The sequence below is a fragment of the Chiloscyllium plagiosum genome, unplaced genomic scaffold (genome assembly GCF_037043375.1).
Source record: "Chiloscyllium plagiosum isolate Xiang-an unplaced genomic scaffold, Cpla_swu_hap1 HiC_scaffold_34, whole genome shotgun sequence".
NCBI lineage: Eukaryota > Metazoa > Chordata > Chondrichthyes > Orectolobiformes > Hemiscylliidae > Chiloscyllium > Chiloscyllium plagiosum.
The window spans coordinates 42448248-42472222 of record NW_028270172.1 but is presented as its reverse complement, the minus strand read 5'-3'; the positions used below and the strand labels follow the sequence as shown (position 1 = coordinate 42472222).

Below are 23975 nucleotides of genomic sequence, written 5' to 3'. Positions count from 1 at the left end.
TGGAATATAATGCGGCAAAACAAGGGTAATTCAAATAAAACATCCCCCTATACTCCTATAGTGGGGCATGGGGTTTTCAACCGGGGCTCACAGACGCCACATTCAAATCCTGGATATCCAGGGGTATCGCCGGTTTAGGGGATCTGTTTGAGGAGAGGGTCCTGATGTCTTTTGAACAGCTGCATCAGAAATTTGGACTACCTAATGTAGACCTCTTTCGAGATTCGAGATTACATACAGAAGAAGACTACGCTATTAGATAGCCTTTATAAATCAGATAGAGAACGTAGAGTGTTGTGGCCAATGGGTGTACCTCGGTCAGCACTCTTCATTTATTACATAATCATTTATTGCTTAGAACATGGGATCAGGAATTGTGGGATGACATCTGCGAAAATACCAGAAAAATCTCCATTTGTAACAGAACCCAGGCCATTCAGTTAAAGATACTCAATAGGGCTCATATAGCACCGGAACGATTGGCAAAATTTAGGGCAGGAGCATCTCCAATGTGTCCCAAAAGTAAATCAGAGCAAACTAGTCAGGAGCAGACAAATAAATGCTTTCAGAAATAAAAATATAAAACTGCTGGAAATATTCAGCAGGTCGGGCAGCATCTGTGGAGAGAGAAACAGAGTTATCATTTCAGGGCGATGACGTTCAAACAGAATGTTTTTCAGAAGCTGGAAGAAGGGGATAATTGAAGGCCAATATTGTACAACATCCTCATCGCCTGGCAATAAATAGGTCAACAATCTGTTGCAGTACTGCTCGCAGGTTAGCAGTTTACCAGGATTTCGCTACAGTGCAGTTTGAAGTTAATTAACTTTTAAACCTGCAACAATTAAACTAAGAAGCTTAGTGCAAATCTTCAGCACCTTAGCACCAGCAAACCTCATCCTCCAAACATCAGTTGGTTTCATATGAAACCCAGGGAGGAAGTGTGCACAAATCTTATATTACCAATCGATAACCTATAGGTTCATGTGCTAAATTGAAAATCAATTTTCAGTAATTTTGGTGGGGGGCTTATGTAAAGACTTTCCTTTTATAACCCATACATCATAAATGCCTACTGTATATGTAAAATACCACATCCACAAGAGAAACAATTCATATTGTGAAATGTAGTATCCCCATATGGTAAGACGTGGAGTCCCTGAGTGAACCGCATGGTTAAATTGAGATCAATTCTGTTGAATTCAGTTTTCATGTTATTTTTATGAAGACTGGAACATTCAGAAGTTAATAATTTTAATCAGATAAGCAACCCAATCTTCTCATGGTTTATACATTTTGACAAGGTATATTCCTTTTCCTTTCCATAAGACCATATGACATAGGAGCAGAAATTAGACCATTCAGCCCATCGCGTTTGCTCCACCACTCAATCATGGTTGATAAGTTTCTCAACCCCATTCTCTGGTTTTCTCCCCATAACCCTTGACCCCCTTGACAATCAAGACCCTATCTATCTCTGTCTTAAATATACTCAATGATCTGACCTCCACAGCCTTTTGTGGCAGTGAATTCCATAGATTCACACTCTCTGGCTAAAGAAGTTTCTCCTTATCTCCATTATAAAAGGCTGTGCCCTCGGGTCCTAATCTCTCCTACCAGTAGAAACATCTTCCCAACATCCACTCTGTTCAGCCATTCGGTATTCTACAAGTTTCAGTTAGATTCTCCCTCGTCCTTCCAAACTCCATTGCGTATAGAGCCAGAGTCCTCAAACATTCCTCATGTGTTAAGCTTTTCATTCCTGGGACCATTCTCCTGAACCTCCTTTGAACATGCTCCAGAGCCAGTACATCTTCCTGAGATATGGAACCCCAAACTACATGCAATACTCCAAATGTGGCCTGACCAGAGCCTTAGTGAGCCTCAGAAGTACATCCCTGTCTTTCCAGTCAAGTCCTCTCAAAAGAAGTGCCATCATTGCATTTGCCTTCCTACTGACTCAACCCTCAAGTTTACTTGAAAGAATCCTGAACTAGAACTCCAAATTCTCTTTGCACTTCAGATTTTTGAATTTTTTCCCTGTTTAGAAAATAGTCCATGCCTCTATTCTTCCTACCAACGCGCATGACCTCACACTTTCCCAGGTTTTACTCCATATGCCACTTCTTTGCCCACTCCCTTGTCCAAATCTTCTGCAGCCTCCCCATCTCCTCAATGCTGCCGGGCCCTCTACCTACTTTTGTATTGTCTGCAAACTTAGCCAGAATGCCCTCAGTTCCTTCAACTAGATCATTAATGCATAAAATGAAATGTTGTAGTCCCAATGCTGAGCCTTGTGGAACACCACTTGTCACTTGCTGCCATCCTGAGAAAGATGTTTTTATCCCCACTCTCTGCTTCCTGCCAGACAGCCAGGCTTCTATTTTTGTTAGAGCCTTGCCTCTAACACCATGAGCCCTTACCTTACTCAGCCTGCTGTGTGGCACCTTGTCAAAGGCCTTCTTGAAGTCCAAATAGATATATCCATTTGCTCTCCTTGGTCTAACATGCTTGTTACTTCCTCAAAGTATTCAAGCAAATTTGTCAGGCATGACCTTCCCTTGATGAAACCATGCTGACTTTGCCCTATTTAACCATGCACTTCCGAGTATTCAGAAATCTCATCCTTCACAATGGACTCCCAGATCTCATCCATGACCAAGGCTAGGCTAATCAGTCTGTAATTTTCTGTCTTTTGCCTTATTTCCTTCTGAACTTAGAGTGTCATATTAGTGAATTTCCAGTCTTCTGGGACCCTCCCTGACTCAAGTGATTCCTGAAAGATCACCACTATCTCTTCAGCTATCTCCCTTAAAACTCTGGAGTATAGTCCATCTGGTCCAGAAGATTTATTCACCTTAGGCTATTCAGTTTTTCAAGCACCTTGCTCCTTTGTGATGGCCACCATACTCAGCACTGTCAGGAGTGTGATTTGTAATATATTATGATTATACAATATCTTTTTAAAAAGTGTATCTCATGTAGGAATTCATAATTTACCAACAAAGCCTTTAAGAAATGCTGACAGCAGTTGTTCTCAGAGATAATAAATAACTATGAATGCAGATTTTCAGCATTTGTTTAAAAACAGAATGATGGGCTGGATTATTCACTGAGTCAAACTATTTGCAGTGTAAATGCCAGGAGTGGGTTTGGGCTTCGCCAGCCTATTCTGCTTTTTCAGCCAACATGCCTCTTTCCAAGAAGATGTCTCAGAGTTGCCAGCCAATCAAGGCCAGGAGCTCTACAGTGTTGGAGGTGTCATGCAATTGGTGGGTATTACCAGTACTGCAGCTAGGCCACCAAGAAAATGTTCAATAATGCATCTTGACCTCCAATGATTTCAGGCAGGCCCTTGCGATGATCGGGGGTGGGGTTGGGGGGCGGGTGGGGCAATGGGTGGAAAGATCTTCTTTAATAACCAATGGGAGAAAGCTGGATGTGGGGTGAGAAAACTGTCTTTGGTGGAATGGCCTCCAGTTGGCAGCAGAGACCAGGAAAGAAAGCACCTTTCCTTTCACCTCCAACAACGAGCAGGTTTGAAGTTGCCAAGCTGCAATTTGAGCAACAGGTCTTTTCTTTCATTTGGCGCAGTGGCTGGATGAGGCTCTTATGAGTATAAACTGCTCACTTAATTGGACTCTGAGCAGGAAAGCTGATATCAAACCTTACAGTCCAGACTTCAGTGGGGTGGGAGAAATTATTTGGGATCCCACCCTGCACCCTCCCAACCAATTAAACAACACTACTCACTTCAGAAGTTGCATCCTGGAAGGGCATTAAATTCTGCCCATAGGTTGATCAGAGAACCACAGAATTGTTATGAATAGAAGGAGGCTTTTTAGCCCATTGAATCTGGACCAGCTCGCTGATTGAGAATTAGGACTTTGTAAAAGGCAAGAGAATAGCACTGTGACTTCATTTATTGTTTCTGTTTAAATAATCATTTTAAACCTTGCTTCAATGCCTCCTTTGAACCTGACCACACTTCCAGACAGTGCATTCCATACCCTCTAACTATTTACTGTATAAAAAACCTTTTTCTGACATCACATTTGATTCTTTTGTAAATTACATTAAATTTGTGTCCTCTCATTTTGATCCTTCTAGCAGTACAAAATTTCTCCCTATTGACATTTGTGATTTTGAAAACTTTGATTAAATCTTATCTAAGCCTTCTCTTGTCCAAGGAAAACGATTCCAATTTCTCCAGTCTTTTTTCATAAACCACGTTTTTCACCCTGCAACCATCCTTGTAAACCTGTTCTGCACACTTTCTAACGTATTTACATCCTTCCTGAAGCCTGATGCCCAGAACTATAGACAGTATTCCAATCCAAGTCTGACCTGTGTCTTTTAGAACTTCAGCATTATTTGCTGTAAACTGGAGACTAGAGAGTGCAAAGTAGGATTACCCATTCTTACAGTGCTTCTTCCTTTACCTATAAATTGGATACACAAGAGATGAGTGAAATTAAATAATTCCTACAGGGTGAAAATGTGAAAAAAAGCCAAAGAAGCACCTCCTTCATCTAACTCCATCAATTCACCAAACTCCCAGCATTTCGTTCAAGTTGCACTGAGGTGCTATATGTAATAATTCTGAAATTGCACAGATAGCTGAGCCCCTGTTACTGAAAGAAAATTCAAACTAGCTTCCTCAATTTACTAACCTACCTATCCTACAGTGATAACTTGCATACATCTACTTAGGCCCTGGTCTGTAAATCTGCGGAATAACTTTTAGCTAAATATTAGATATAAGCGAGTTTAGATTTTTAGAAAGAGATTAAAGTCCCTCAATTCAGCAACTCCAGCACACTGATCTAGTCATTCAAACAGTCAGTAAATGCAGTTAGTCTATCTGACAGCGTGTTTCTGTGGTGCATAATTTTATGATTTGAACCTCTGTTTACTCTGATTATTATATGTTAATTTAAATGTTTAATACCACATGCTGTACTCCTTCCTTGGTTTTAAAGTTCAAAGTTATAGATTCAAAGTCATCATCTGTTTTGCCAAAATAGTTTACATTTTCAGCCCTATCTTACCTTCCAATATATTCCTGGCAGATGTCAACATTAACACCATCCCATTTCAGCAGTAGCATTGTCCACCACATGAGGAGTGTTGGCCACCTTCACCCCAGAATTGTTGACCAGAGGTAAGTCGAGATGGTCCACACCAACTCCATAATTTGTAATGGCCTTCAAATGAGGTAGAGATTTCAGAAGCTTTTCATCAATTATGGGATAGTGTTTCCAACCAAAAATAAACTGGATTTTCTCAGCAAGTTCTTTTTCATTTTTCAGGAATTCTTCATCGTAGACGATGTTGAAATGTTTCTTGATGAGTTCTGCAAAGCTTTCTGGAAAACCTTCAGTTTCATGAAGTGCATCAGCTAAAACGTGAGGCTGATTGTTCATTGTCTGTGGAAGAGCAGAAATGAAAAAGCATTATTCTGTAAATTTGTTGCTACATTTTCTTCTCATAATCCTTCACTTCTGATGCATCATGTAGGCAAACACCAGGGAGAGAGTTAAAATGGATTGAGCCACCAACATGTAGAAACCTCCTGGGTCACACACACACAGGTTTGGAAACAAGTCAAAGGGCAGAATTGGAAATTTGCAACTCTGGTTGGCACAATTCCACCCTCAAGCACTCTTGCCAGAGGCAGCACTATTGTCACAGAGGTCTTCCATTTTTAAAAATATTGGACAGATTCTGAGAGCGCCTGCATCTTGAGCCAACCTCACACTCTCCCATCTACCTCAACAACTCCACCTCAGCTGGTGGAACTTCTATTTTCCACTGTTGCAAGCCTTCCTAAAGGCTTTCCTGTCTTGGGAGCCCACCCATCGTCTTTCACAAGATATTGAATTTGAAGGCAGCCTATTCATTAGCTGCCTCCTAGAAGATTGCAACTGTCCAGTACCCCTGACCTGAACAGGGTTGGGGGCCAGAAATGGACTCTATTCATGAAACTTTCCAAAAGGCAGGTGATTCCGTCCAACATGTGTTATTTGGTGACTGATTTGTTGAATTCATGACACATGAAGTGAGTCAGCTCAGGGCAAATCCTTCTCTGTGATGGAAAAATTCTTTCCCACAATATACTGTCCAACGAGTGTCTGGATTAACTAACTAATCCTGCAAAGTAAATTAGTTTTACTACCATTTTAATTTCACTGCTTTGTTCATTCAGTTTATTTCGACTTCTATTTAGTGTACGTACATTTTCTGTTTTCTTAACGCTATACAGGGCAAGGGGGGAAAGAAGTAACTTTTGAACAGAACCACAAGGTGGAGATTCGAAGAAAAATGAAAACCAATTTTTTAAAAAATTCAATGATTTTTCTCCAGGCTGGTTGGAATGGCTTTATGAGATTCATTTTTAATTCCAGGATAATGCTGGAGGATTGATGTTCTGCACAAATTTGGATTTTTAAAATGAAACTCTAGAAAAATGAAAGGAAACAGCACACCTGATCCATGGTGCAAGTCACTTCATACCACAGCAACAGTTTGATTTCTGTTGTTTTGTAGCTTTGCTGGCTGTTCTCTGCTGTTAATGGATTTACAATCTATCTGGCAACTGCAATAATGAAACCATCAAATCTGAGCAATTATGAAAGTTAAATAAATAAAGCCAGTAATGTGTGAAATTAAGAAGCCACATTGTGAGCTGACAGTGATCGAAGTTTTAATTGCATCCCAACTATATTCGCCACAGGGAGAGGACATGTTCTGGTGGTGGTGGAGAGACTGCTGAATTGTTGCTACTAATTTCTGCCTTGCTGCAATCAGCTGCCAGGTTTATGGTCTTTGAAAGAGGAGATAAATTGAGGAAAATCAAAGCATTTATTTGTTTCAATGGTTTCTATCGAGATCGGCTATTTAAGTGGCACTCAGAGGAATGTTTGGGAAGCGTGAAGTAAAGATTGTGCATAAACTTGTAGTTGCAATAAAATGAAGTTGAACTGGATCTCTATGGATGGTTCATCTCTCTGGTACACTATCCATCCTTAATTGGAACCCTCCAATCCTAGCAATATGCTTGTAAATCTTTTCTGCACCTTTTCAAGCTTAATAGCATCTCTCCCACAGTAGGGAGACCAGAATCGAACACAGTATTCCAAAAGTGGCCTAACCAACATCTGTACAATGAATAATAAAATTCTCTTGTACACACTTAACAAATTCCTTGCCACCCAAGCCTTTAACACTATGGCTGACCCAGTCTATGTTTGGAACCTTAGAATTCTCTACCATTACAACCCTATTATTCTCACAGATATCTAACATCTCCTTACAAATTTGCTTCTCAATTTCCTGCTGATTATTGGGGGCCTTTAGTACACCGTGGTAAGTGATCATCCCTTTCTTATTTCTCAGTTCCACACAAATAATGTACTTCCAGGAATTATGCTCCCTAAGTATAGCTGTAATGTTATCTCAAACCAAAAACAACACTCCCCTTTTTCTCTTGCCACCTTTCTATCCTTCCTGCATGGAAAGCTGCCACCATGCCATTCCCTGAGCCACATTTCTGTAATTGCTATGATATCCCAGTTCCATGTTCCCAACCATGCCCTGAATTAATCTGCGTTACCTGTCAGGCCTCTTGCATTTTAGTTTATCAGTCTTACCTCATTCTCTGCCTTGCTCTTACTTACCTTGACTACTTGACTTGCTCCTCTTCTCAGCTGAACCAGTCTCAGACTTACCTTTCTTCTGACTATCTCTTTCAGTCCCATCCCCTTATTGGTTTAAAGCCTTCCGAGTAGTGCTAAACCTCTCACTGGGACATTAGTCCTCTTCCAGTCCAGGTGCAAACCATCCTTCTGAAACAGGTCACTTCCATTCCAGAAGAGATTCCAATGATCTAAAAATGTAAAAGCCTGCCTTTTGCACCAGTTCCTCAACAATGCATTCATCTGCTCTATCCTCCTTGTCCTACCTAAAAAGAGAGCTCAGAAGAGCCAGGAGGAGACATGAGAAGTTGTTGGCGGATAGGATCAGGGTTAACCCTAAGGCTTTCCATAGGTATGTCAGGAATAAAAGAATGACGAGAGTTAAATTAGGGCCAATCAAGGATAATAGTGGGAAGTTGTGTGTGGAGTCAGAGGAGATAGGGGAAGCACTAAATAAATATTTTTCGACAGTGTTCACTATAGAACATGAAAATGTTGGCGAGGAAGATACAGAGATACTTGCATCTAGACTAGAAGAGATTGAGGTTCACAATGAAGAGGTATTAGAAATACTGCAGAGTGTGAAAATAGACAAGTCCCCTGGGCCAGATGGGATTTATCCTAGGATCCTCTGGGAAGCAAGGGAAGAGATTGCCGAGCCTTTGGCATTGATCTTCAAATCATCATTGTCTACAGGAATAGTGCCTGAGGACTGCAGGATAGCAAATGTGGTTCCCTTGTTCAAAAAGGGTAGTAGAGACAACCCTGGTAATTACAGACCAGTGAGTCTCACTTCAGTTGTTGGTAAAGTGTTGGAAAAGGTTATAAGAGATAGGATTTATAACCATCTAGAAAAGAATAATCTGATCAGGGACAGTCAGCACGGTTTTGTGAAGGTAGGTCGTGCCTAACGAATCTTATTGACTTTTTTGACAAAGTGACCAAACAGGTAGATGAGGGTAAACCGGTTGATATGGTGTATATGGATTTCAGCAAGGCATTCAATAAGGTTCCCCACAGTAGGCTATTATACAAATTGCGGAGGAATGGGATTGTGGGAGACATAGCAGTTTGGATCAGTAATTGGCTTGCTAAAAGAAAACAGAGGGTTGTTGTTGATGGAACATGTTCATCTTGGTGTCCAGTTACTAGCGGTGTACCGCAAGCGTCGGTGTTGTGTCCAATACTGTTCGTCATTTTTATAAATGACCTGGATGAAGGCTTAGAAGGGTGGGTTAGTAAATTTGCGGACGACACTAAGGTCGGTGGAGTTGTGGATAGTGACGAAGGATGTAGTAAGTTGCAGAGAGACATAGATAGGATGCAGAGCTGGGCTAAGGATGTAGTAGGTTGCAGAGAGACATAGATAGGATGCAGAGCTGGGCTGAGAGGTGGCAAATGGAGTTTAATGTGGACAAGTGTGAGGTGATACACTTTGGACGGAGTAATCGGAATGCAAAGTACTGGGCTAATGGTAAGATTCTTGGGAGTGCAGATGAGCAAAGAGATCTCGGTGTCCATATACACAGATCCCTGAAAGTTGCCACCCAGATTGACAGGGTTGTTAAGAAGGCATGCAGTGTTTTGGCCTTTATTAATACAGGGATTGAGTTCCGGAACCATGAGGTTATGCTGCAGCTGTACAAACCTCTGGTACGGCCACACTTGGAGTATTGTGTACAGTTCTGGTCACCGCATTATAAGAAGGATGTGGAAGCTTTGGAAAGGGTGCAGAGGAGATTTACTAGGATGTTGCCTAGTATGGAAGGAATGTTTTATGAGGAAAGGCTGAGGGCCTTGAGGCTGTTTTCGTTAGAGAGAAGAAGGTTGAGAGGTGACTTAATAGAGACATACAAGATAATCAGAGGGTTAGATAGGGTGGACAGGGAGAGCCTTTTTCCAAGTATGGGAACGGCAAACGCAAGGGGACACAACTTTAAAGTGAGGGGAGAAAGGTATAAGACGGATGTCAGAGGTAGTTTCATTACTCAGAGAGTAGTAAGGGTATGGAATGCTTTGCCTGCGACGGTAGTAGATTCGCCAAGTTTAAGTGCATTTAAGTCGTCATTGGACAGGCATATGGACGTACATGGAATAGTGTAGGTGGGATGGGCTTCAGATTCGTATGACAGGGCGGCGCAACATCGAGGGCCAAAAGGCCTGTACTGCGCTGTAATGTTCTATGTTCTATGTGCTCTCACGAGCATGTGTCACTGTGAGAAATCCAGATGTTACTACCTTTTGAGGACCTTTTTAAGCTCCTGCCTAATTTCACGTATTCTCCCTTAAGAACCTATTTGCTTTCACTTTCCAGGTTGACACCACTGTGTACAATGACCTCCTGCTAGTCATGCTCCCTTTTGAGAATATTTTGCACCCTCTCCAAGACATCTTTGATCCTGGCACCAGGGAGACAACACATTTCTTTTTATCATGTTGTTGGCCGCAGAAACTTCTATCTGTGCCTCCAACTAGATAGTGTTGCAAAATAAAAAAGAATAAGAGGACATAGATTTAAAGTGAAGTGCAAATGAAACAAGCGAGGTGGGAAAAATCTTTATTGCACAGTGAGAATTTATAGAGTAATATAGAATAGAGACAGCCCCATCAGTCCAACTTTGTGCTGACCTGACATCCCAATCTGATCTAGTCCTATTTGCCAGCAGTTGGTCCATATTCCTGTAAATCCTGCCTGTTCATATACCCATTTTTGCAGTGGTCATGAAAGCTAAGACTATGTACTGTGCAGGATCCTTCCTTTATTCGTCCACAGCCACCACTGTGGTTAATTAGTTAATTGTGAATCAACAATAACACTACCTACTGTATGCATTTGTTATTCAGTGGTACCTACACAATCAGACTTTGTCATCTCCTATAGCACAGACCCACAAGCAAAAACACATTTCTGACTGAACTCCAATCCTCATGTTCCAGAATGTGGAGCAACCACAGCATCCGAGCTTCACCACTCAGTAGTTTCTTCCATTCATGCCAAGTCATTGGTTATTAACAATTCACACATTCCCCTCTACCTGCAACAAAATCAAAACAGTTGTTTGGTCACCTAAAATACAATCTGTATTACACCCTTGATCATGAGGGGTATAGAAAGGGTAGATAGAAATAAGCTTTCTCCCAGGGTGAAGGATTCAATAATGAGAGGTCATGGTTTCAAGGAGACAGGTGAAAAGTTTAAGGGGGATACATGCCACAAGTACTTTACACAGAGGATGGTAGGTGCCTGGAACGCGTTGCCAGCAGAGATAGTAGAGGTAGGCACAGTAGATTCATTTAAGATGCGTCTAGACAAATGCATGAGTAGGTGAGGAGCAGAGGGATACAGATGCTTAAGAATTGGGCGATAGGTTTAGTTAGTGGATTTGGATCAGCTCAGGCTTGGAGGACCAAAGGGCCTGTTCCTGGGCTGTAAAGTTTCTTTGTTCTTTGCTGATAATAAAATGTTTGCACACAATTTGAGGATGTAGTCCATACAACTCCAAAGAAGTCACCACTGACTGGGAGAAACAGTGTCCAACAATTCGGAACAGCTTTTCAAGAAGAAATTTCCGAGCTCAAAGATCCAGGATACTATTAAGAACAACAAAAAACCCTGTTCTAAAGAACTAAGATACTATTTTTGTTTTGAAAAACATGAGTACCACCTCCAAGAGGATATCTGACCTCTGAAGAAAATTCACGTGATTAATGGTCTCCAGTAAACCAACACCTGTTTTCAGCAGGAACTACTTTCAGTGAAGAAAATCCAAAGCGAGAAAAGGCATTCATTTTAAAGGGCTTGGACCTTGTTCTATCATAAACAGAATCAAAGTCAACAGTCTTCGACACTTAGACCTACCAATCTTCTAAACTGGAACAGAACCAGTTCTGGGAAATAGAGATAATACTAGACAAAGTTTGTGAGAAGATTTGTAGCTCGGGTGCTCGTTGCTGTGGTTCTGTTCGCCGAGCTGGAAGTTTTTGTTGCAAACGTTTCGTCCCCTGTCTAGGTGACATCCTCAGTGCTTGGGAGCCTCCTGTGAAGCGCTTCTGTGGTGTTTCCTCCGGCATTTATAGTGGCCTGTCCCTGCCGCTTCCGGTTGTCAGTTTCAGCTGTCCGCTGTAGTGGCCGGTATCTTGGGTCCAGGTTGATGTGTTTGTTGATGGAGTTTGTGGATGAGTGCCATGCTTCTAGGAATTCCCTGGCTGTTCTTTGTTTGGCTTGCCCTATAATGATATTGTTGTCCCAGTCAAATTCATGTTGCTTGTCGTCTGCGTGTGTGGCTACTAGGGATAGCTGGTCGTGTCGTTTCGTGGCTAGTTGATGTTCGTGGATGCGGATCGTTAGCTGTCTTCCTGTTTGTCCTATATAGTGTTTTAGATTTTCTCCTGAGGAGTAAAACCTATCAAGACCTCCATCGCTAGTAATAATATCTATATTATGTAATTTAGATGATCTCATGCAATAAACTACAACTTGTTAAAACAAGAGCTTCTTTCCATGAACGTTTTTACTCACACTGTTATTGATCAAACCGAAGCCCTTCAAAATATATTAAGAGGATAGCCCAAAACACTTTAAAGGCAAGTGCCAGATGTTGTGTTCTGGATTCAGTTCCAGTCTTAAAGCAAAACACACTTTATGCAGACACATATTTAAATTGTAAAAACAGATAGAAGAAATTGGGAATAACTTAATTCTATTGGAAAACTTAACAGAATAATAAATTGTTTAATGACTAAACAGTAACTCTTCCAAAAATGTAACATCCTGTGAATACATCCTTGGCAAAGACAAATTAAGTAAAATAGGTTGTCTCATAGGCAAATCTCCAGTTCAGGAGGAAAAAACATCAAGAGAATGTGTGTGTTTGGGCTACCCTCTTAATATATTTTGTGAGTGAGCGAGAGAGAGAGGGAGTAGCAGGGAGAGATGTACTGCAGGTTCTAAACCCATCTTCAAGACCCCAGCAACTGCTATCACTTAAAATTAAAACTAAAAATCCTGGTTCTGTGGGTGCATGACTCCACCCACTCAGACTGGTTGTATTGTCCAAGTCTTAGAAAAGAACCCCAAGGCTTCACAAATTGTTACTTTATGGGCTTTGAAGCATACCGGTTAACACCCCTGTCACAACCTTCAGTTAAAAAAAAAGACAAAGTAGACCTCTCAAAACCATTGTGTCATCACACCTTTTTCTTGCCAATCTTGTCTTTAATTCATTTCTTACCCAAAGATTATCCATTCCTAAAAGTGATTTCCCTGGTCCACCAGTTTTGTGAGATGCTCTCCTGATTCAACAAAACTTGTGGATAAATACTGTTCCTCCTGCTCATCACCAGCGACTTTTAGACGGTAAAGTCTATTGGAGCTCAGCTGCACACTGTTCTTCCTCAGCTGCTATCAAAGCAGGCAGGCACCTTTGTGATATTGCTACAAAGAAGGATGTTGCTGGGAGATGAGAAAGGCATAAATGTTTTGACTCTTGCAAGGGGTAGCCTGTGTCATTCTCATTGTGCCACTGCAGAAGTTTTGTGATTCCTTGAAAGCCCCTATTAACTTTGTCAACCAATTTATCCAAGGACATGATTTCTCACCAAAATGAAGCCCAAAATTTACATTTCCACCACTTGAGCTTCTACCAAAGCTGGGAAAGTGAGTAAAATTGAATCTTCCTGTGAAAGATCAGCTGCAGCATCCTTGGAGCTGGTCAGATTCTTCAGGGCAGAATGCAAACTCATGGAAATTACACCATGCAAATTAGAAAATGACTCAAACTTTGCAACATGGTGCTGAAATTTGTTGACAGGAATCCCAGTAACTTGTCTGCTTTGTTAGGTAAGTAGCTTGCATTTTTATATAAAACTGAAATCCATCTCCGTCCTGCTCAGCATAACTGGAAAAGAATGTAATCCTCTCTCTGCTGAGTTCAGTCTCATTATCTAGTCCATGCCGACAATGATGCTTGAGATAAAATATTTGGACAGGAGGTTTTTTTTTCCTTCAAGTACCTTCTTAAACGGAATTCAGATGCTAACAAGGCCTTAGTGGAAAAGGGACTGAACATCGGCAGGCTGGTCTTGAGAGTGTTACTGGCTGAATATTTGCTGAGTGAATGAGGTGTAACAAGTAATGTGTAGATCCCATGCTCAAATAAAAGCAGTTCTTTCACTGTTCCCAATACTCATTCTGTTTTTTTGGGCCTTAAAGATTCTTTTGGAAGAGATTTCCTTCCCTTCAACTATATTTCAAATATATTAATGCATTATTTTACACTGTGGTGCAGTTTATTCTGCTGAAGTAGAACTCTGTACCTCAGATGCAATTATGTCAAGTTATTTGGTTATTCAGAGAACATTATGATTTTTTTTCCTGGGGTCTTTAAAAATAGTGAAGTGCATGACAATTTTGGCTCTGAGCAAAGTATACCCAGCATTAAATAAAATGAATTTCCCCCTTTTACAAGAGTTTTCATCTCAAAAATGTTTAATATTTGGAATGCAATGCTTGGGGCATGTTGATGTACTATTTCTAAGTTCCTAATTTTATTTGAAGGGAACTTGTTTTAAACAATGAGAGACATTGTAATTACATTGATGGGCAAACTTTTGCCCTGACTTGGGAAAACTCAACCTGTGCACTTGTGTGTCTTTTTGCACAAAGGTGTATTTGCTTGTGGTGTGTTTTATAGGTAATGATGAAGTGGGTGAGGAATGTTGTTTGGTAGGCGGGCCAGTTAGAGGTCTGGCTTTGTTTTTCCACACAATATTGCAGCTCCTAATATTGTTTAAAGGCCACCTAAGCCTCACCTCATGCCCCTTCACCCCTCTGTCCAACATCTGTGCAACCCCTCTATGCCTCAGTGCAAACCTCTACTCTGCCACATTTCCCCAGGAAACCCATGTCCTCTGCTATACCCCCATGCCACCTCTGTCCCCATGTAATAGCATCATACAGTTTGTTTTTTACAGAAGGAGCCCTTTGGCCCATCAGGTCCACGTCATCAAACATCCATCTATTCTAATCCCATTTTCCTGAACTTGGCCCATAGTCTTGTTTCCTACGGTATTTCAAGTGTTCATCCAAATAGTTCTCAACTATCTTGAGGGTTCCTTGCCACATCATATTATCTATGCCATCTCAGGCCACCTCTATGCCCATCTTTCCTCTACCTAGTTTGTGCAGTTTTCAAGAATCTCTGCATCATTTGCTGTTCTTAGGAAATATGTGACAGTAATAACAATTACTTTAACATTATAAACCTCTAACAATCTCAGAAAACCCTGAATTCAAACTCACTATCATTGATATGGAGCAAAATAAAACTTAAGGAAAAAGAAAAATCCTGATCTTTTAAGTATCTATTAGATTTGTAAACAGACAAGAAATCACATTAAAAGATTCTGCAACTGTAAATTAATTCAGGTGACATACATATTCCAGAGGGATCCAATAAAGATATGGATATGGCAGAGGACTTGCAGAAGAACCTATGAATAAATTGAAATACTCGTTGAGTGTTCAGAATGATGGACAAGAAATGAGGCCAATGTATTAGTAAAAATGGGATGAAATAGTGGGAATAAGAAAGCTGAGTGAAGATGACGAAAGTAAATCTGGAAATGACCTTACATTAGAAAACGATCACAAACTTGAGAAAGAAACCTCAATACCATAAGAATGAGGATGAAGGAACTTCAGCAGGTCTAGAAATGCTAGTATAAGCTGCAACTTGAATCAATTAGATAAGAAATAAAGGCCACAGAAAAACCAGGAAACAGAACTAAAATCAGAACTCCTCACAATTATCAGAGTTTGGTGGCTGCCAATAAACTTGTGAATAGAGTAAATTTGATATTTGGACAGAGTTTGCAATTTATTCTGAGGCACTTTTCATGGCAACCAACTTCGTCTGTTAGGGTACTTGTACTGAAGATGTTCTTTCAGGTTGGACTTTTAAATCTGTCGGGGAATGAATTTTTAGGGTTTTCAAGGATGACTGGATGAAAGGGATGTTATAGTGGAATCTATTAAGGGAATCTAGTAAAATTACTTGTGTTCAGTTATGATAGAGTAGTTTTTGTAAACATAACTCTTTGACTCTATGAGTCTTTAATTACTTGTGCTCGGCACTTTGTAAGCAGGGTTCTCCCTCCCATGGGTTCAAGGGTCTCTGAAAGGGGATATGGCTAAGTGTCTTATTAAATGGTGCACCTGGAACTTCAAGGGAAGTCATTCGCCTGTTGAAAGGAAAAAAGTGCTTTCTCGCCTGAAGAGGGAAAAAGGGGTGATATCGCTTTGTTGTGGGAAACCCATCTTGATAATGGGGAATACCTGAAGCTACAACACGGGGGTTATGACTGGATATTCTTTTAATCTTTTACTACTAAAAGTAGAGGAGTAGCAGTGCGTATCCAGAAAAATCTTCCATTCACATTATTAGAGCAGGTGAAAGATGAGCAGGGATGGTTTGTGATACTTAAAGCCCTGATACATGGGGAGGAATATGGTATTTTAAATGTCTACTGTCCTCTGGTGCATCCCCTCAATGTTTTGATTAGTGCTTTCTCGAAGCTGAGTGCCCTTGGAACACGGAACATTATTATAGGGGAGGACTTTAATTGTCTTTTGGATGCAACAGTGGACAGGATGCCTTGTGGGGCCCCAACTATTTCTTTGCAGGCCAAGCAGGTGACTGACGTATGTGAGGAGTTAGGGCTGGTGGACATTTGGAGATGTCTTCACCCTACCGGCAGGGACTTCATCTTTTTTTCAAACTCACATAAATGTCACATGAGGATTGACCCCTTTCTGGCTCCCTTGGCCCTTATGGTGTCAATTATGGGCTGTGAAATTGGGAATATAGCTATCGTTGATCATGTGGCCTTTGCTAGGGGATTAGTTATTTCCTATTTGGCTAACCGGAAACAACAGAAGGGGGAACAGCAGCATCTATTTGAGACGCAGTTGAAAGCCGCGGAGGCAGCACATTTTGTGCGGCCTCCGGTGACTAAGCTACAGCGGATCACGGCCCTTCAGGCTGCCTTGAATTCAATACTGACACAAAACGCAAAGAAAAAACTTGCTTTTGCTAGACAAAGGCTGTTCGAGTATGGGAATAGGCCAGGGAAGTATTTAGCGTACCTGACTAGGAAGAAGCGTGCTCCCCAATCCATTACTGCTATCCGAGACAGCGCGGGGGTCCTTACATACAATAACAAAAGCTCGAATGAAGTTTTTCAGAGTTTTCACTCTGAATTGTATCGGTCTGAAGGTTGTGAGGACAGGAAGGCTAAAATGGAGGCCTTTTTTTATGAAGTTGGACCTCCCAGGGGTAACCTTGAAACAGGCCTCTCTCCTTAATGCCCCCTTGACAGTTCAGGAAAGACAGGAGGCAGCTAGGCAACTTCAGAGTGGGAAAGCGCCTGGCCCTGATGGTCTCCCATGGGAGTTTTATAAGGAGTTTATAGAGATTCTGTCAGGGCCGATGTTGAAGATATACAATCACTCCTATATGCATGAACACTTACCACCATCTTTGAGAGGAGTTAATATTTCCTTAATTCTTAGGAAGGGGAAGGTTCCTGAGGATTGTGCCTTATACAGGCCCATCTCTCTATTAAATTGAGATTTCAAGATTATGTCTAAGATCTTGGCACTGAGATTGGAAAAGGAGTTGCCCCATATTGTTAAAGAGGACCAGACAGGCTTTATAAGGGACCATAGGTCCTCCAATAATATTAGAAGGTTGCTGAATATGGTCCAAGTTTGTCAGCAACAATCGATTCAGGGGTTGGTGATCTCCTTAGATGCAGAGAAAGCACTTGACCGGGTGGAATGACCATATCTCTTTTATGTCTTAGAGTGGTTTGGGTTGGGTGGAGTCTTTGCTGGATTGGTGGAGGTTTTATATCGCCCCCTTCTGGGCGCAGTCATCATTAACATGGTGAAGTCTGGGAACTTTAGGATTGGTAGGGACAGTCGTCAAGGCTGTTTGACGTTTGTTTTATATTATAGGGTAGGTTAGTAGTTAGTAGACAGTAGTTGTATTGTAATTTGTGGATTTTTTCTCTTAATTATACTCTCATTTGTTATTGATTTAATTTTCAATAATTTTATATGTATGCAAAGTTGAAAAAATTTGCTATTAAATATATTTACAAAAAAAATTACTTGTGTTCTTTTGGTCATATATTCAAGGGTCATGAAAGTGGTATTTGAAAATTAATTCAGGTGACATACATCTTCCAGAGGGACCAATAAATAGATAGATGTGGCAGTTAGAGGACTTGCAGAGAAAGATATGACTGACACTGCCTGAAGAGGCAATAGGTTCAGAAGGAAAATAAAAGCATTAAACAAATGCATCTATAGCTTGAATAATGTTTCCAGAGAACAGAAGGATGCTTGGTCGACTGGAGGCCCAATTAGTGGAGTGCCTCAGAGTTTGGTGCTGGGCCCATTGCTGTTTGTTATCTACAACAATGATTTGGATGAAAATGTACAAAACATGATTAGTGAGTTTGCAGATGATACCAAAATAGGCGGTATCATGGACAGTTAGAAAGGATATCAGAAATTGCAGCAGGATTTTGATCAGCTCGGGAAGTGGGCTGAGAAATGGCAAATAGAGTTCAATATAGATAAGTGTGAGGTGTTGTATTTTGGAAAGTAAAATCAAGGTAGGAGTTTCATGGTGAATTATAGGGCCTTAAGGAGTGTAGTGCATCAGGGAGTTCAGGTGTAAGGTCCTCTGAAAGTGGAGTCATAGATACACAGAGCAGTGAAGGAGGTTTTTGGCCATAGTGGCCTTCAACAGCTAGGGCACTGAGTATAGAAATTGGGAAGTTATGTTGCATTTGCACAGGACATTGGTGAGGCCGTACTTGGAGTATCGTATTCAGTTTTGGTCACCTCACTATTAGAAGGATGTTATTAAACTGGAAAGGGTGCAGACGAAATTTACAAGGATTTTGCCTGGACTTGTGGGACTGAGTTTTAGGGAGAGGTTGAACAAGCTAGGACCTTTTTTTCACAGTGTAAGAGACTGAGGGGGGATCTTTTAGAAGTGTATAAGATCATGAGAGGCATGGATTGGGTAAATGCACTCAGTCTTTTGCCTAGGTTTGGGGAATCGAGAACGAGGGGACATCAATTTAAGGTAAGAGGAGAAAGAATAAATGGGAACCTGAGGGACAACTTTTATACACAGAGGGTGGCACACAAGTGGAATAAGCTGCCAGCAGAAGTGTTTGAGGTGAATACATTAACAATATTTAAACGGTGTTTAGACAAATACATGGATAGAAAAGGTTTAGAAGAACATGGACCAAGTGCAGGGAAATGGGGTTAGCGTGGATGGACATTTTGGTCAGCATGGACCAGTTTGGGCTAAAGGGACTGTCTCTGTGCTTTAGGATACCATGACTCTATAACCTCAACCCCCACTTAAAAGATGAACCATCAATTTCCGAAGATGGCTTCATTTTAAAAAATCTTTAGTCTTCCGTTATTAGACAGTACAATATATATGTTATATTGACTGTAATCACTCTCCACAATTACAGTCCATGCATTTTCTTTCCCATCACCAAATACCTCCATTTTCCTTCATCAAAGTCATGACAATGTGACAGCAATTACATTCTCTCATCCTGCCATGCGTATAATTTTCAAATTGAATTGCTGCAATAATAAGCTCCACTTGAATAGTCTGGAATTTTTATCCCTAAATTTTTCCAATACCTTTTAATGCATTACAATCAGCGTATAAAATTGTGTCAGACATGTCACTGACAATATAAATGTTGAAATGTTCCAACGCCAACATCAAGCTCAAGGTCCCCTTCTGAATCATGGAATTTTTTGTGTTCATGATTTTCAATAAAAAAAACCAACACTCACCACTCACTGCCTTTGAGTCCAACGATCCTAAACCCAAGCTAGAACTGGAGATTTTAATCCCAACAAAGCCTTCAATTTGTTATGGATCAGATCGAACTTCTTCAAAATATATTAAGAAGATAGCCTAAGCTTTACCTTTATTTTTCTTTTATAGGCAATTGATAGGCATTGCTTTCCAGATGTAGTTTGATTAGTCAGACTACCAGATTTGAAACAAAATGCAATTTATTCATACACTATAGTGAAAAGTACAACAAAAGAAAGAACAAATTGGAATAATAACTCCATTGGAAAATGTAACAGAATAGTAGATTATTTATAGAGTCATAGAGTTGTATAGCATAGTAACACACCCTTCGGTCCAACTCATCCAGCCGCCCAGATATCCCAAATTAATCTAGTCCCAATTCATGTACCCATCCAAATTGCTGTAATTGTACCAGTATCCACCACTTCCACATACACACCACTCTCTGCAAGAAAAAGTTGCCTCTTAAGTTTAAAGTGAGAGGCGAAAGATTTAAAAGAGATCTATGTCCTCTACTTTGGACTCGCCTACTCTGGGAAAAAGACCTTGGCTATTCAACCTATCCATGCCACTCATGATTTTATAAACCTTTATAAAGTCACCCCTCAGCCTCCAATGCTCCAACTAAAATAGCAAAGCCTGTTCAGCTTATACCTATAGCTTAATCCCTCCAGCCCTGGCAACATCCTTGGAAATGTTTTCTGAACCCATTCAAGTTTCACAATATCATTCCCTATGGCAGGGAGACTGGAAGTGAAGACAGTATTCAAAAAGTGGCCTAACCAATACCCTGTACAGCCGCAACTTGTCATCCCAACTCCTATACGAAATACACTGACCAATAAAGGCAAGTGTACCAAATGCCTTCTCCACGAGCCTGTCTACCTGCATCACCACCTTCAAGGAACTATGAAGCTACACCTCAAGGTTTCTTTGTTCGAGAACACTTCCTGGGACACTACTATTAAGTGTATAAGTCCTGCCTAGATTTGCCTTACCAAAATGCAACATCTCACATTTATCTAATTTAAACTCCATCTGCCACTCCTTGGCCCATCTGATCAAGTTTCCATTGTATTCAAATCATTTATATAAATGACAAAAAGCAATGGACCCAGCATCAATCCTTGTGGCACACCACTAGTCACAGGCCTCCGGTCCAAAACAAATCCTCCACCATCAACGTCTGTCTCCTACCTTCAAGCCAATTTTGTATGCAAATAGCTAGCCCTCTCTAGATTCCATGTAATCTAAACCTTGCTAACCAGTCTACCATGTGGAACCTTGTTGAGTGCCTTGTTGAAGTCCATATTGACAACATCCACCACTCTGCCTTCATCAATCTCCTTTCTCACTTCTTCAGGAAACTCAGTCAAGTTAATGAGATGCTATTCCCTATGCAGAAAGCCATGTTGACTATTCCTAATCTGTCCTTGCCTTTCCAAATACTTGTAAATCCTGTGCCTCAGAATCCCCTACATAACCTTACCCATCACTGACATCAGGCTAATCGGTCTATGGTTCCTGGCTTTTCCCTATGACCTTCCTTGAATAATGGTACTGCAATAGTTAACCTCCAATTTTCCAGCACGTCATCCATGGCGATTGGTGATGTAAATATCTCAGCAAGGGGCCCAGCAATCACTTCCCTTGTTTCCCACAAAGTTCGCGGATACACCTGATATGATCCTGGGGATTTATTCATCTTCATGTGTTGTAATTTGGACACTTTTCAAGGTATCACTATTTATTTCTCCGAGTTCTCTCGCTTCCATATCCTTCTCCATAGTAAATACTGACATGAAATACACGTTTAGTATCTCAGCCCTTTCCTGCAGTTCCACACATAGACAGCCTTATTGATCTTTAAGAGGCCCTGCACTCTCCTTAGTTACTCTTTTGCCCTTACTATATTTATGGAATCTCTTTTGGATTCTCCTTAACCCTGTGTGCCAAGGCTATCCCATGTCCCCTTTTTGCTGTCCTGATTTCCCTCTTGACTATACTCCTTCTGCCCTTATACTTCTCGAGGGATTCACTCAAACCCAGTTGTCTATATCTGTCTCTTTTTTCTTGACCAGAACCTCAATTTATAGAGTCATACAGCACAGAAACAGATCCTTCAGTTCAACCAGTCCATGCCAAACATAATCCCAAATTTACACTCGTCCTACCTGCCTGCTGCTATTCCATATCTCTCCAAACCTTGCCTATTCATGTATTTATCTAAGTGACTTTCAAATGTTGTAAGGTGCCCATATTCACCACTTCCTCAGGAAGTTCAGTCGAACCTCCCTCTCATTTAGAAGCTCAGTCATATCCTCCACCATCGTTTTGGTCCTTACTTGGTGAAAGATTCCTTTGAATAAATTCCTCCTAACTGCAAGTTACTAAAAGGGTTCTTGGGTTTCCTCTAAGACACCAGAACATCTGTTCTGATCCACACTTTGTCCTGTGTGTTTCATATTTCAGTTCCTCTATCAGTTGTACTCAGTTTGGTTTTCTATTTAATAATGAGTTTAACATTTATCACACATTATTGGAAACACACATTTCAGTCCAAACAGTCCATGCAGAACATGATTCCAAACTAAACTAGTCCTCACCTGCATGCTCCTTGCCCATATCCCTCAAAACCTTTTCAGTTCATGCACTTATCTAAGTGTCATTTAAATATACTAACAATGCCCACATCTGCCACTTCCTCAGGAAGTTCAGTCCACACACAAACCACCCTCTGTTAAAAAAATAAACTGTCCCTCATGTTTTTAAATTCCTCTTACCTTAAGAATCTGCCTTCTAGTCTTGAAACCTCCCATCCGATGGAAAGGTCACCAACCATATATCCCTCATGATTTTATAAACTTCTATAAGGTCACTTCTCAATCTTCTATGGACTAGTGCAACAAGTCCCAGCCTATCCATCCTTTCTTTATAACTCAAACCCTCCCTTCCTGGCAACATCCTGGTAAATCTTTTCTGAACCCTCTCCAATTTAATAATGTCCCTCCTATAATAGGACAACCTGAACTGCACATAGTGCTCCAGAAGGGGCCTCATCAATGTCCTGTACAACCTCAACATGACTTCCCAACTCCTCTACTCAAAGGACCGAGCAATGAAGGCAAACATGTTAAACACCATTTTTTTAAATCACCCTTTCTAAATGTGATGCAAACTCAAAGAATTATGTCCATGAATGCCTAGGTCCCTCTGTTCCACAAACTACCCAAGGCTCTACCATTAATATACAGTCCTGCCCCTGTTTGTTGTACCAAAATTTTGTTGTGCCTTGCACTTATCCAGCTGAATTCCATTTGCCATTTTTAAGCCCATTGACTCATTTGACCAAGATCCCTTTGTAATCTTAGACTGTTCTTCACTTTATTATTTGGAGTCATCCACAAACTTACTAACCATGCCTTCTATTTTCTCATCCAAATCCTTTGTATTAATGACAAACAACAGAGGACCCAGAACCAATCCCTGTGGGACATCGCAGGTGACAGACCTTCAGTTCAAAATGTAACCCTCCACCATCGCTCTGTCACCTACCATGAAATGAGTTATGTATCCAATTGGCAAGCTCACCCTGAATCCCATCTGACTTAAATTTACGAATTAGCCTACCATGCAGAACCTTGTCAAAAGCTGTACCAAAATCCAAGTAAACATTGTATATTGTTCTTCCCTCATCCATCTTTTTGGTAACTTCCTCAAAAAACTCAATGGAGTTTGTGAATCATGATTTTCCTTGCACATAACCTTTCACATAGAGCTGAAAAGTGTGGTGCTGGAAAAGCACAGCAGGTCAGGCAGCATCCGAGGAGCAGGAGAGTCGATGTTTCGGGCAAAAGCCCTTCATCAGTTACTGGGAGGGGAAATGGGACTGAGAAATAAATAGTGGGGTGGGGCTGGGGGGAAAGTAGGTGGGAAGGCGATAGTTGGATGCAGGTGGGATGTAATTGTGATAGGTCGGTGAGAGGGTGGAGCAGATAGGCGGGAAAGAATATGTACAGGTAAGACAGGTCAAGAAAGCGGTGCTGAGTTGGAAGGATGGATCTGGGATGAGGTGGAGGAGGGGAGATTTTGAAACTGGCGAAGTCAATGTTGATGCCATATGTTTGAAGGATCAATTTTTACCTCTCTAAATGTTAATAAATCCTATCTTTTCGAATCACCTCCAACAATATACCCAAACTGAATTCAAGTTCATGGGCTTTTCTTTCCAATCCTTCTCACACAAAGGCACAACATTAGCCATCCTCCAGTCATCAGGCACCTCACCCATAGTTCGAGATGATACATATATTCCTACAAGGAGCTTGCAATTTCCTCCCTTAAT

The 23975-nt window shown here is 40.9% G+C and overlaps 1 long non-coding RNA gene across 3 annotated transcripts in view; it reads right to left on the bottom strand.

Annotated features, from left to right (window-relative positions):
- Positions 1-23975, bottom strand: part of LOC148141150 (uncharacterized) — a 63251-nt gene that overhangs the window by 27268 nt on the left and 12008 nt on the right. For 2 of the 3 annotated variants that reach the window (XR_015752895.1, XR_015752893.1), the window contains exon 2: positions 5052-5429. This is a non-coding gene — a long non-coding RNA (uncharacterized LOC148141150). Of the gene's footprint in view, positions 1-5051; positions 5430-10551; positions 10729-23975 lie in introns of those variants that run through there. The other variant, XR_015752894.1, reaches the window with a different exon arrangement.